This window comes from Scyliorhinus canicula, chromosome 4 (assembly GCF_902713615.1).
Source record: "Scyliorhinus canicula chromosome 4, sScyCan1.1, whole genome shotgun sequence".
NCBI classification, from domain to species: Eukaryota; Metazoa; Chordata; class Chondrichthyes; order Carcharhiniformes; family Scyliorhinidae; genus Scyliorhinus; species Scyliorhinus canicula.
Genome location: NC_052149.1, coordinates 43,567,262 through 43,582,563, shown reverse-complemented (window position 1 = coordinate 43,582,563; position 15,302 = coordinate 43,567,262). Strand labels below are relative to the sequence as shown.

At 49.9% G+C, this 15,302-nt stretch overlaps 1 protein-coding gene across 8 annotated transcripts in view; it reads left to right on the top strand.

Moving 5' to 3' along the window:
- Positions 1-15,302, top strand: part of rnf220a (ring finger protein 220a) — a 554,594-nt gene that overhangs the window by 366,208 nt on the left and 173,084 nt on the right. The gene's annotated exons all lie outside the window — the stretch shown is intronic.

The following is a 15,302-nucleotide window of genomic DNA, read 5'->3' as shown; positions in this document are numbered from 1 at the left end:
AAAATACAATGGGGAAAGAAAGGAAGAGAGAAGAACATAAGGGCAAAAATACAATCTGCAGGCAAGCAATGAATAAGGTAGAAGAGAGAAAGAAACCCGAGAAACTAAAATGAAAGATTATTTGAAATGGGAAAATGAAAGAAGACAGAGATATAACAGTACAAAAAGCTCAACAGAATTGAGTGAACTAGAGTGAGAGAGAGAGAGACGGGGGACAGAGCCTTTTAACTGGCATGAGAACAGACTAGTCCCTGGAGCGTCTCATTTCAAGTTAAGTTAGAATTAAGTCCTTGTTAAACAAGCACTCTTCAAGGAATTTCAGCTGCCTTAGAGTGGGATTAAGGAGCAGAAAATATCGCAGATCCCCGTCAATCCTGTGTAAGAATAAGCTGTTAAAAGGCAGCACCATCAGATGACTAACTTCCAGCAGCTACTGTAGCCTTTATTGCAGAGACCTTTTTCCTGAATTTGTTGATGCCGCAAGAATATTAATGTCACGGACCTTTAAAAAGAAAATCTACAAGATCACTTTCTTTTCTTCAAACATGCTCTCTTGTCTCAAAACTTCATCTTTTTTAACTGCTGGACTATTTTATGCCTCAAGAACTGGAATAAAATTAGACACAAAGAAAGGGTATCTGTAAAATATATATATATATATATATATATATATGCAATTTTATTTATTAAATAATGAACTAAAAGCATCACTGCAGGCCTCACAAAACTGAATCATAGAAAGAGGCCAATCAGTCTTTTGTGTCCACGCCACCTCTCTGCAAGAGCAATTCAACTAGTTCCTCTCCCCTATCCTGTCCTTGCAATCTTACAAAACTTTCCTCCAATAATTATCCACTTCCCTTTGAAAGCCATGATAGAATCTACTCCAGCACATTCCAGATCCTAACCACATGCTCTATAAAAAAGTTTTTCCTCATATTGCCATTGTTTCTTCTGCTGTTCACCTTTCTGCCAATGGGGATAGTTCCGTTTTTTTCTGCTCTGTCCAGATCCTTTATGATTGGCACACCTCTATCAAATCTCCTCACAGTTTTCTAAGGAGAATAACCTGAGCTTTAACAATCTATCCCCAGAACTGAAGTCCTTCAACTCTGGAACTGTTCTTGAAGTCTCTTCTGCACTCTCTCCAATACCTTCATATCTTTTTTTGGAGTCTAGTGCGAGAGTTTGCCACAATACTCCTGTTGAGGCCAAACCAGGTTTTTATAAGGATTCACCATACGTTACTTTCTTTTGTACTCCATGGGGGTGGTTCAACGGGACATAAACGGAATCCCGTTTCGGGCACATTTAGCTGGGTGCGTTTCTGCAAGACCCCGCTATTTAACGGCACTTTGCTGATTTTTTGGTCTCAGCGGGGGATGGTCCATCGAGGCCGCACTTGTATCATTTCCTGCACTGACGAGTTCAGCTTGGTTCGGGCTGCCATTTTTAAAGGCCGCCCCAATCTTTCGACCCCCTTCAGCAACCCCAATGCGGCCTCCCTCCCCATCCCCCCCACCACTGCACCCAACCTATCTCTTACAGGGTCCTTGAGCCCCCCCCCCCCCCTTCACCCCAGCCCTTATGGGCAAGGCATTCTGGATGTGGACCATGGCATGGACAACAAGGCACCTAGGCACCCTGTCAGTGCCCCTTCCAGCCTGGCAGTGCCATCCAGACATCCTCGCAGTGCCACAGTGACACTCCAGGGAGCCCGGGTGGCAGTGCCAATGTGTCAGGCTGGCAGTGCCTAGGGGCCAGCAGGGGTGCCAGGGTACCACCCTGCCCAGAGCCCGACCACCCAAGTGTCTCTAACGGCCTGGGAGATGTCCCTATCATTTGCCATTATGCCTGGTCCACTTTTGGGTGGACTTGTGCTAAATGGCGCCATGGCGAGGCCCCCTAGGCATGGCTGTTTGGTCTGGGTACTGGGAGAATCCTGCGCAGAAGTATTTAAATTAGTTTAATGGCTCACTTAAATGTGCTAATTTGGATCTCGCCCAATGAGGGTGAGATTCCTTTGAATCTCGTGAGGCGTTCGAGTGTCCCGAATCTTGCAAGAGACCTCGTCTCATCACCAAGTCAGGCATGACGAGGCCACTAAATCACGCCCTATGTTTCTGTTTATTAAAGCCCAGGATTCTGTGTGCTTTACGAACAACTTTCTCAACCTGCCTTGCCCACCTTCAATGATTTATCCCCATACACCCACGATCCCCCTGCTCCTGGATCCATTTTAAAATTGTATCCTTCATTTTGTACTGCCTCTCCTCATTCTTATCAACAAAATCACAGAATCAGAATTTTCCCCTCCAACCCTCGTGGATTTCAGGGCGGTCGGGAAAACAGTTTGGAATTTTCCCCTCACTACTTTCTTTGCTGGCTGATAGTGGCTGTGTTTCCAGCTGATCCTTTGGGGGGGGGGGGGGGGCCCTATTTGCATACCTTACCATCTCATGAATGCTCATTAAAAACGTTACTCACCAGAATCACGTAGTCCCCTCTCAATCTTGCACCCTGTCAATAGGAAATTAGACGGTTCTGAAACATGTTTGGAAATAAGCGAGGTGTTGCTGTCAGCCCTTATTTCCCTGCTGAGTGAAATACTCAAAGCCCACCTGCAACAGTGCTGCTCTAGATTCTCACCAAAATCAGTGAGATGCTATGCTGGTGAGGGTGTGGGATAGTTATTTTCACTGGCTTGCTCTGTTGTCTGGGAATATGTTATCTGGGAGCTGCAAACAAGACAGACCAACTTTCCTACTGGGGTGGGGACATGTGGGTGAAGGAGGAAAGGTGAAAAAAATCAAAAGTGGAAAGGAATCTGGATGGGAGGGGACTGAGTCAGTGTAAGAGGAGACCAGGGCTGCACTCAGGGGTCCTTTTCAGGGGGCACCTGATGGACTCTAAACATTGAATGGTGTCAGAGCTGATATAAAAGGGCAACATTTCTTGGAGAAGGTTTCATTGGAGCTATTGGATTTTCTTGCACATTGGCTTCATTTTGGAGCAGTCGCTCCATTTGAACTTTAACACAGAGGTATGTGAGAATGGAAATGACGGCAAGTGTATAGAATGCACAGCTGTTGCATTTCTGCCAGATCATCGACAAAAGCCGATAATGTGCATTATGTGCAGTTTGCATGGATCACAAGCCAAAGGGCATCTAATCATTGCTGAAGTATGGGTTAAGGTTGATCAGCATGAAAGATAATAGATTGCAGGAGTTCCTTTGGAAAGGTCGCACATTTCAGAATGTGTCCACGGTTCTGTGGGATTCAGAGGTAAAGTGTCAGGATTGGCATCGTGAACACCGAGATATGTGGAGTGTGTGCCTCAGCTGCAAGGCCGTATCAGCGAAAAGCTATTAGTACTATCTGGGGCATGTGTGTGAGTGGGAGGTACACTATTTCTGTCCGACGTCCATCAATCTCTTGCATCTATCATTCCCAAGAGAGAAGGAGGATTAAATAATGGAGCCTTGATCAGAGCTGCTTTATTGATGGCAGGGATCCGATTGAGGAGGAGAAGAACAAGGCACTGCCCAATGAAGCTTCGAGAGGAGGCCCATGGACCAGGGGAGCCCCAGCAACGACCCAGAGGATGAGTAGTTAGATACATCCCTCAGAGACATCTCACTGGGCCAAGGGTCTACCAAAGAAGACTTTGTTATCTGGAGATGAGCAATAGACAATGCCAAGCATGACAGCAGCCCCTGATATTCATTAACAGGAAGGGCTCCACTCCATCAACGTTCAACTGGTGTGTGTTCATCAGAAGCACATTTGTGCCAGATATCCTGGTAGTTGCCATGACTCATACATTCTGAGTCCACTCCCAGGCACCTCACATATTCAAAGGGCCTCAGCGAATACGGGGATGGCTTCTTGGGGATAAGGGGTACCCGCTCAAACGGTGGCTCATGACACATGTTCATTGGAGGAGAGATACAATGAAGAACATAAGGCAAACACCATCCATCATTAAGCAGACCATTGGCTGCCTGAAGATGCACTTCCAATGCTTGGACCGTTCAGATGGGGCACTGCAGTAGTCTCTGCAACCTGGCACTTAAAATGGGGGATCCCTTGCCAGAAGGAGACTTGGAAGGAGGCTGAGAGTTCCTTGAATATTGTAAAGCAGGAAGGGCAGGAAGCTGAAGAGGGTCTGTTTCCATGTGAGGATGCCCTCGAAACAGCATGATGTGGAAGACCTGCTCCTGCCACAGATAGCCTCAAGATTCCAGGCTGATTAAGGGATAGGCAATGAGACACAGAGACATTCCTTGTGTCCCTTAATGATATTGCAGTGCACTGAAAAGCCTTTTCAACCAATGACATCAAGCGCAACTTCAACATTCAGGCTTGCACCTTCAATCCTCATGCTTCACTAGGCCCTATTCATTGAAAAGGTCATGATGTGGAGATGCCGGCATTGGACTGAGGTGGACACAGTAAGAAGTCTTGCAACACCAGGTCAAAGTCCAACAAGTTTGTTTCAAATCAGGTGACTCACCTGATGAAGGAGCTGCCCTCCGAAAGCTCGTGATTTGAAACAAACCTGTTGGACATTTAACTTGGTGTTGCTTGACTTCTTATTGAAAAAGTCAGTCATAGGGCAGCACGGTGGTGCAGTGGTTTGCATTGCTGCCTCACAGTGCCGAGGTCCCAGGTTTGATCCCGGCTCTGGGTCACTGTCCGTGTTGAGTTTACACGTTCTCCCTGTGTTTGCGTGGGTTTCGCCCCACAGCCCAAAGATGTGCAGGGGAGGTGGATTGGCCACGCTAAATTGCCCCTTAATTGGAAAAAATGAATTGGGTACGTTAAATGTATTTAAAAAAAGAAAGTCAGTCATGAACTCTCCATTGGTGCACTCTGAAAAATGATAATCACCACAACAGAGCAGATGCTGCATCAAAAGGCTTAATGCAGTGGTGGCCATCTTTATGAGTAGCTTTTTGTGGACACTGAAATGTGTGCATGGTTGGAGAGGGCACCATGGCTGCAGGTTTTGTAATTTGACACTGCCAATGAAGGCAACCTTTTCATTTGCCTAGAAAATTACAGATACCACCCTAAGGCCAATGAGGACAGCAACTCCATGACATTCTATAAAGAGCATAGATTGCTACCGCATTTTTCAGATACCTCCGTAAAAAGGTCACAGCTCCCTGACACAACACAAGGTTGTGGGAGTCACCACTGATTGTATAATAGTTGTTATTAGAGGTAATATGGTACGGCTCCTGTACTACAGGTACGGGGGTAGATCCCTGCCTGCTGGCTCCGCCCAGTAGGCGGCGTATAAATGTGTGTGCTCGCCGGAGCTGCTCCCATTCTGGTAGCAGCTGCAGGAGGCCACACATCTCTGCTTAATAAAGCCTCGATTACCCTCTACTCTCGTTGATAGTGCATCAATTTATCAAGCAGAGTTATTACAGCGATGGAACTACGCATCAAGCCAGATCGTCTACAGCTGCACCCTCAAGCAGGCAATACCACGTTGGCCTTCGACCACTGGCTGGCTTGCTTCGAAAGCTACCTCGGATCAGTGACTGAACAATCCTCGGATGCACAGAAGCTCCACGTCCTGTACTCGCGGGTGAGCTCCGAGATTTTTCCCCTTATCTGGAATGCGCCCACTAACCCTGAAGCTATAGAGCTTCTGAAAGGACACTATATCCGGCTGATCAACAAACTCTATGCCAGGCACCTCCTGTCCATTCCCCGGTAAGTCATTAGATGATTTCTGGCGTGCCCTGCACATCCTGGCAAGGAACTGCGATTGTGAGGCAGTTACGGCCGTGGAACATACAGAACTATAGGGACGCGTTCGTTACGGGCATGGAGTTGGCGTACATCCGCCAGCGCCTATTAGAAGGGGGTACGCTCGACCTCGCGGCAACCAGGCAACTCGCAAACTCGCTAACGGTAGCCTCCCGTAACGTACAGTCATACTCCCCCAACCGCACGGCATACGCCCCCGACCGCACAGCACCCTCATGGACATCGTGGGCCCCACCAGTAGCCGCCCCCAGCCAACCAACCCCGGGGGGCCCAAATGCTATTTCTGCGGGAAGACAAAGCACCCCCAGCAGCGCTGCCCAGCACGGTGAGCAATCTGCAAGATCTGCAGAAAGAAGAGACATTTCGCTGCTGTGTGCCAGACCCGGTCGATCGCTGCTCAGTGTTCCTGCACCCCCCATGTGCAACCTGTGGGCACCACCATTTTCGTCCCCGCAGATCATGTGCGGCCCGTGGGCGCCACCACCTTCCTCCCAGCAGAACACGTGCGGACCGTGGGGGCCGCCATCTTCCTCCACGTGCGGCCAATGGGCACCGCCACCTTGAACACCGCCCGCCATGTGTGCCCCGTAGGCGCCGCCATCTTCGGCGCCATTTTGGACGGGGCCTCAGGACCCCTGCCCATCGGGGACTTCATCTGGCCATTCATCGCCTGCCACCGCCGTCGACCAGCCCGGGGCCTACCAACATCAACCACAACTCGCCTCCATCACGCTCGACCAGTCCCGGCCGCACAACCTCACAACTGCGACGACGATAGTGAAAGTCGATGGGCACAAGACATCCTGCCTTCTTGACTCCGGGAGCACGGAAAGCTTCACCCACCCCTCTACGGTAAGGCGCTGCTCCCTCGCGGAACACCCCGTTACCCAGAGAATATCCCTAGCCTCCGGATCCCATTCCATGGAAATCCGGGGGTACTGTATCGCCACCCTCACTGTCCAGGGCGAAGAGTTCAGCAACATCCGGCTCTACGTCCTCCTCAACCTCTGTGCTGCCCTGTTACTCGGCCTGGACTTCCAGTGCAACCTCCAAAGTCTAACTCTAAATTTGGCGGACCCCTACCACCCCTCATCGTATGCAGCCTCATGACCCTTAAGGTCAACCCACCTTCCCTGTTTGCAAACCTCACCCCGGATTGCAAACTCGTCGCCACCAGGAGCAGACGGTACAGTGCCCAGGAGAGAACAGGGCAGGTCAGGTCAGAGGTCCAGCGGCTGCTGCGGGAAGGCATCATTGAGGCCAGCAACAGCCCCTAGAGAGCCCAAGTGGTAGTAGTAAAGACTGGGGAGAAACAGAGGATGGTCATTGACTACAGTCAGACCATCAATTGATATGCGCAGCTCGCTGCGTACCCCCTCCCACGCATATCTGATACGGTCAATCAGATTGCACAGTACCGGGTCGTTTCCACAGTGGACCTGAAATCTGCCTACCACCAGCTCCCCATCCGCAAGGCGGGCCGCCAATACACTGCGTTCGAAGCAGATGGCTGCCTCTATCATTTCCTTAGGGTTCCCTTCGGCGTCACTAACGGGGTCTCGGTCTTCCAATGTGAGATGGACCGAATGGTTGACCGGTACGGGCTGCGGGCCACCTTCCCATACCTAGATAACGTCACCATCTGCGGCCACGACCAGCAGGACCACGACGCCAACCTTCTCAAATTCTCCACACCGCCAAACTCCTTAAAGTCACCTACAATAAGGAGAAGTGCATGTTCCGCACCAACCGCTTAGCCATCCTTGGCTATGTTGTGGGAAATGGAGTTCTGGGGCCCAACCCTGACCGCATGCGCCTCCTCATGGAACTCCCCCTACCCCACTGCCCCAAGGCCCTGAAACTATGCCTCGGGTTTTTCTCCTATTATGCCCAGTGGCCGACGTCATATCGGGGCATGGCATGGCGAAGGGGAATCAGGAGTATGCATCGACCACGTTCAGGAAATACATGTTTCGGTCGGTGGAGGGGACTATGTGGACAAGGCCCGCCCACTCATCCACTCCACAGTTTTCCCTCTGACGGCTGAGGCCCGCCAGGCCTTCAACCGTATCAAGGCAGACATCGCCAAGGCCACGATGCACGCGGTCGACGTGTCCCTCCCCTTTCAGGTCGAGAGCGATGCATCGGACGTCGCTCTGGACGCCACCCTCAACCAGGCAGGCAGACCCGTGGCATTCTTTTCCCGCACCCTCCATGCCTCTGAAATTCGGCACTCCTCTGTCGAAAGGAGGCCCAAGCCATCGTTGAAGCTGAAGGTTGGTTGCCTTCATGTTTAATAATACAGAGCGGGGCAAGATCAAAAATTATAAAATCTTAAGGTGGAGGATTGAGCTCTCCACCTACAATTATGAGATTTTGTATCGCCCCGGGAAGCTCAATGAGCCCCCCGATGCCCTATCCCAAGGTACATGTGCCAGCGCACAAGTGGACCGACTCCGGGCCCTACACGATGGCCTCTGTCACCCAGGGGTCACCCGGTTCTTTCACTTCATAAAGGCTCGCAACCTGCCCTACTCCATTGCGGAGGTCAGGGCTGTCACCAGAGACTGTCAGGTCTGCGCAGAGTGCAAACCGCACTTCTACCAGTCGGACCGAGCGCACCTGGTGAAGGCCTCCCATCCCTTTGAACGCCTCAGCATGGACTTCAAAGGGCCCCTCCCCTCCACCGACCGAAAAATGTATTTCCTGAACGTGGACAATGAATATTCCTGAAACCCCTTCGCCATGCCATGCCGGGATATGACGTCTGCCACGGTCATTAAAGCACTCAACACCATCTTCGCCCTGTTCGGTTTCCCTGCTTCCGTCCACAAGGACCGGGGATCCTCCTTTGAGTGATGAGCTGCGTCAGTTCCTGCTCAGCAAGGGCATTGCCTCAAGCAGGACGACCAGCTACAACCCCCAGGGAAACAGGCAGGTGGAGAGGGAGAATCCAGACCGTCCTGCTGGCCCTGCGGTCTAAAAGTCTCCCGGTCTCCCGCAGGCAGGAGGTCCTCCCCGACGCGCTCCACTCCATTCGAACGCTACTGTGCACTGTGACTAATGAAACCCCCTATGAACATCTCCTTGCCTTCCCTAGGAAGTCTACGTCTGGGGTTTCGTTCCCAACGTGGCTGACAGCTGCTTGACCCGTCCTCCTCCGGAAACACGTGTGGATCCACAAAGCGGACCCGTTGGTCGAAAGGGTACAACTACTGCACGCGAACCCGCAGTACGCCTACGTGGCGTACCCCGACGGGCACCAGGACACAGTCTCCCTCAGGGACCTGGCACCAGCTGGATCCCCACCCACGGCCCACCACCCGACACCCCCCCCTCCGATTGCCCCGGTGTCACCCACCCTCCCCCCAGCGCACCTCACTACAGCCCCCGCCCCAGGACGATCTGTCCTCACACTGGTTTAACACGCTCCCGGAGTCACAGGCGACCAAGTTCGCCCCTGCATCACCACCGGGACTGCTCACAGCGGAGGATCAAGGCACCCGACTGGCTGAATTTGTAAATTTTCACCAGACTGTAAACTTAAAATTTTCACAAACCTGTAAATTTTTTCCCACCACCCCCGCTGGACTCTTTTTTAACAGGGGTGAATGTGGTAATCACCACTGATTGTATAATAGTTGTTATTAGAGGTAATATGGTAAGGCTCCTGTACTACAGGTACGAGGGTAGATCCCTGCCTGCTGGCTCCGCCCAGTAGGTGGAGTATAAATGTGTGTGCACACCGAGCTGCTCCCATTCTGGTAGCAGCTGCAGGAGGCCACACGTCTCTGCTTAATAAAGCCTCGATTACCCTCTACTCTCGTCTCGCCTTAATTGATAGTGCATCAAAGGTTAGAGTAACTTTCACAGGTCAGCTGCACAACACATCAATGTGAGGCTCACAAAGTGAGGAGTATACTGATTGGGAGCATGCCTCAGCCTCGCAATAAGAGGACATGCAGATGCACATGCACGATGCTTTCAAATGATGAGACCATTGTCATGGACATGGTGATACATTCCCACCTAGTATTGTTTGAGATCCTTGAGTGGTACAACTTTGAGTGCATGATGCCATTATGAGAGTGTGAGATTGTAGTGAGCTGAAGGTTGACTGATCCTGGCGGAGTGGATAAGATCACTCATCGTCTTCCTACATTGGATGGCATTGCAATGGCTATTGCCTGAACTGCTGACTGCCTTTGCAATAACCTCACAGGCTGGCAAAGTAAGGTTGGTGGGCTTTCTCGAGCCAGCCCTGAAATAGAGGATATCCTGGTGTTGCCGCATACTAATGAGCACCTCCAGGGAGTCAGTGTTGAACTTTGGAGCAAGCTCTGTTCTTTGATGTGGCCATTTCAAAATGTCATCTTCTCCTAACGTCCAATGTGGAACCCATCCGCCATACTACTTAGTCACAAAAATTGAAAATTCCACCCATGGTGACAGTACAGATGTGGCCATTCAGCCCAGCATCGTGTACCTACCAGCTCTTTGCAAGAGCAACTCAGCGATTCCCATCCTTACCCCGTAGCTCTGCAGTTTGTCTAATTCCCATTTTAATGATTGAATCTGCTTCCATCATACTCTCAGGCAAAGCATTCCAGGTGTGAACCACTCACTGTGTAAAATTATCCTTCCCCATGCCTCTTTTGATTCTTTTGCCATTCATCTCAGATCGGTGTCCTCTGGTTCTTGCGATAATACTGGATCTTCCCCAACCCTCCCCACCTTGTTTTTTTCATTGGATTTTAAAGTTCACCGACTTCATGGGAAAATGTTTCTTGCATCAGACCGCTTTTGGATGAATGTGAAAGCAATTCAGCTGGAAGGGTGGGCATCATCTGTCAGAATTCGCACCACCCCAGCCTCATTTGCTCAAGGTAACATACATCGGGCAGCACGGTGGCACAGTGGGTTAGCCCTGCTGCCTCACGGCGCTGAGATCCCAGGTTCGATCCCGGCTCTGGGTCACTGTCCGTGTGGAGTTTGCACATTCTCCCCGTGTTTGTGTGGGTTCCGCCCCCACAACCCAAAAATGTGCAGGGTAGGTGAAATGAAATGAAATGAAAATCGCTTATTGTCACGTGTAGGCTTCAATGAAGTTACTGTGAAAAGCCCCTAGTCGCCACATTCCGGCGCCTGTGCGGGGTAGAATGGCCACGCTAAATTGTCCCTTAATTGGAAAAAAATAATTGGGTATTCTAATTTTTTTTTTAAAAAGGTAATATACATCAACATGAAACAGGCATAGTTGCTTGCCAAGAACTGACCCTGTCAGAGGACACTGAACACATCAAAGATCAGTTGAAGAGGCAACAAGTTTAAACCCCGTGCCTCCTACTGCAGCCACAACTACAGCCCAGAACAAAACGAGGACCACCTTGTCGATGGCTATGAAGGTGACTGGGGTGATTAACCTTTTCTGCATCTGGCTCCTGACAGGCTGGAGTTGGCGATATTTTCAACATCTTGCTGTCCTCTGTTGCACGAGGCTGTCTATTCAAGGACAGCTAACAACATTCCGTTTCATAGCAAGTCCTCAAAGATCGGCAATAATAGCAGAAAATGTCAGAAATTCTCAGCAGGTCTGGCGACTTCTGTGAATGAGAAAATCCCGTTCTCAATTAACATTTCACATCGATGATTTGTCATCCAACTTTCAGCATGGAAGTGTGTTTCACGGCGGAAGGAGACGACCAGCCATTGGCACCGGCGGTGGTGGGATCTTCTCATCCTCCTGCTGTTAATGGGGTTTCCTGTTTTATGCACCTCTGCCCTAATTTTTCCCTTTGTAGATGATAAATGAGAATTTGAACCATTTTTGGGCTCAGACAGGGTGCCAATAGTAGCATAGTTCTCTTGGAATGCAGCATAACTTGAAGAATGAACAGAAACTACGCAGAGCGAGACAAACTGCTGGAACAGGAAGGTGAAGATGGGCTTTCAGTTGGAGATCACAGCTGCTGCATTTTCAGGGGCAATTCACCTCCCCGAGCCTCAGTGAGCAAGTGTGTCAAATGTCTCTGCTTCACCAAGGTTGTCCTCATTCAAATATGCCACCTAGAACCATAGAATCCCTACAGTGCAGAAGGAGGCCAATTGGCCTCTGCACTATCCTGCGAAAAAGCACCTTACCTAGGTCCACGCCACATCCCTGTAACCCCACCTGACCTTTTGGACACTAAGGGGCAATTTAGCATGGCCAATCCACCCAACCTGCATATCTTTGGACTGTGGATGAAACCGGAGCACCCAGAGGAAACCCTGCAGACACATGGAGAATGTACAAACTCCACGCAGTCACCCAAGGTCAGAATTGAACCCGGATCCCTGGCGCTGTGAGGCGGCAGTGCTGCCCAATGTGCCACCATGCCTCCTACTGCAGCCACAAGTGCAGCCCAGAACAGGACGCGGACCACACTGTCAATGGCTGTGAAGGTGACTGGGGTGATTCACCTTTTCTGCATCTGGCTCCTTACAGGCAGGAGTTGGAGATATTTTCAGCATTGTGCTGTCCTCTGTTGCACAAGGCTGTCTATTCAAGGACAGCTAACTATATTTCATTTTCTTTCACCAGAGAGGAATAGTTGGAGCAAGCACACTTTGCTAGGATTCTAGGCTTCCATGTGGTGCAAGGTGCCACATGTCATTACTTCCCTATACTGGAACCAAAGTGGTTTACAGTTCCTCAATGTGCAGCTGGTATATGACGATTGACAGAGAATCATAAAGTTTGATGCATGGTTTCCTGGCAGCAGATCTTAAAACCTTCATTCTGTGGAAGTCCACTTGAATCTATTTGAATCACCATGGCAGACCAAAGGGTGGCTATTAATTGACGAGGGATAGCATAAAGCTGGTGAGTCTGTCATGCAATCCGAACATGCATGCACATCAAGCATTGAGTGAAACCATGCTGCCACATGAAATGTAATGGGATGCTAACTCTCCCGCTGTCTGGACGCTCTGGAGCAGCCCTGCAGTATTCAATAGAGCATGTGTCAAGATTCTTGGTGGTTAGCTGTATGCTGCAAAGCCCTCTGTGAGCAGCTGAGGAGCAGGCGCATCAGGAGTATGAGGAGAAGAAGTAATCACAGAAGCAGTCTAAACAACCCCGATATCCCCAGGTGTTCTGTGAGTCACTCATCCAAGTGCGATGCCAGTATCCACAACCCCAATTTCCCATGCTCCAGTTTCCTCATTTCCTAAGATTATCAGCAGTTCATAGCATTTATAGTGCAGAAGGAGGCCATTCGGCCCATTGCGTCTGCACCGGCCCTTGGAAAGAGCACCCCACTTAAGCCCACACCTCTACCCTATCCCCGTAACTCAGTAACCCCAACTAACCTTTTGTTTCTGGACACTAAGGGACAATTTAGCACGGCCAATCCACCTAACCTGCACATCCTTGGAATGTGGGAGGAAACCAGAGTGCCCGGAGGAAACCCACGCAGACACGGGAGGAATGTGCAGACTCCGCACAGACAGTGATCCAAGCCGGGAATCGAACCTGGGACCCTAACTGATGGAAAATAATGTTTAGAAATTTCTTAAAATGTGCTCCTGGTATGTGGCAGCAGGGTCACCGAAGAAGACACTGTGTTTGTTTTAATTTTTAAGAAGTCATTAGACTCTAAGAATAGAAATATGTTTTTTAATCTGAACCAGGAAGTCTGCGGTATAATAGAAATTGGGCCTCGGGTATCATTTTAATCATAGCAGCGAATTGACGGTCCCATTGCACCTTCAGAGGTAAATCATTGCTTTGATGGGATCCAGTTGGGTCGACTCCCTCAGTGGTAGCAACCTGTAGATACCTCGAGGGAAAAGGTGGAGGCAAACAGGAGAGGAGAGAGGCAAATGTGTACTGGTAGAGGTGGGAGGAGTCCTCTGCACAGGAAGCCCTTCCTCCTCCTGAGCCACCGATAGCTGTACCTGCATGTTTGTTCTGTGCACCTTACCGAGTGTATTGCCCTCTACTTCACTCTGTAAACACTCGGGGCTGTATGCATTTGAGCTCTGCTTAGAAGTGAGAGAGAGTGCGTGTGGTTAAGTGCTGGCCTAGCTGGATACAATGGGCACTGGCTCACCATTATCTAACACATTTAGGGAAAGACAAATCACAATGATATCCTGATGATCAGCTTGCACATAGAGCTTTCAAAAGGAGTGCCACAGTGAAGAGCCTCTGGTTATGTTTGCCAGTATTTAGTGAAAGAGAAAAAGAAGATACTTGAAAAGAACACATTTTCTGAGCTGAGGAGAAAGAGCAGGGGAGTGGGACTAATTGGTAGCTCTTGCAGAGAGCTGACATAGGCACAATGCGATGAATATCCTCCTCCTGTACTTTATTATTCTACGATTCTAAAAGAGGCACAGCAGAAGCTGGTACTGACACTTATATCTTCTACTTTCTAATCCCAACTCTTTATGGCCTCTCGATCGATTAATTTGGAGTGCCCTTTTTCATATAGGGCATGAAATTTGATTGTAGGGGACCTCTCGTGATCTCTGATTGTTGCCAGGAAAGCATTGTGAAAAAATAATATCAGAAGTGAGAAATTGCAGTTGGCAAAATGAGATGCAGCCATGACCAAATAGTAGCATACGGGTGACGTATCTATATGATGTCCAGCGTATGGAATTAGAAATTTGCAGGCATGGCAGAGCTCTGTGAATTATGTTGAGATTAGAAGTTCCTTCCAATGAATGTGAAAGGCTTGAGTTTTGGCAGGTCAAATTTAAGTGCTTGGATCAAGTATGGGCGGAATTTACCAGCTGTTCACGCCGGTGCAAAGGTTTCCTGGCGACGAGGGGTGCTGTCACCGGAAAATCCCACTGACAACGGAGGGACCGGTAGATTCTGCTGGCGAAAAACATGCAGTGGGGTGGGGGAGTAAAGGGCAGATATGTAGGGTCTCCGGAAGATTGGGGGGGGGGGGGGTGATGGTTGGGGGACCTAGAAGGGAAGGAGTGATTTAAGGGTGCTTGGGGGCCTGGAGGGAGAACTGCCAGGGACCACATAGCGGAGTGGCCTCACTTGAAGGATGTGGTAGTGTCCATGCTTGTGTGGGGTAACATTGCCAATAGGGGTGGGGGGGGGGGGGGGGGGGGGGGGGTGGGGGGGGGGGGGGGGGACCCACAAGCTCACTTAGAGATTGGAGCACCCTTTCAAAATGGCAGCCCAATCTCTGAGTTCTGCTCCCCAGTGCTAAAAGAAATTCTGAGTGTGGGCTAAACCGGCGAGATACTCCCCAGGGCCCAAAAAAGTGACTGAGTGTCATTGAATAGCAGTGGGGAACTCGCCGGCAGAGCCGATGGGAAACTCCCTGAAAAACCTGCCACAAATTAACCTTGAAATATTTTGGGAGAATCGCGCTCAATATCTTCCATCTGAACATTAGGATAACTGAAGCTATTGGACAGAATCTTCTGCTCTGGGACAAAGTTCCAGGGTAGGGGTGGGATGAATGAGGGACTCCCATCGCAGAGCATAGCAGGTAAACC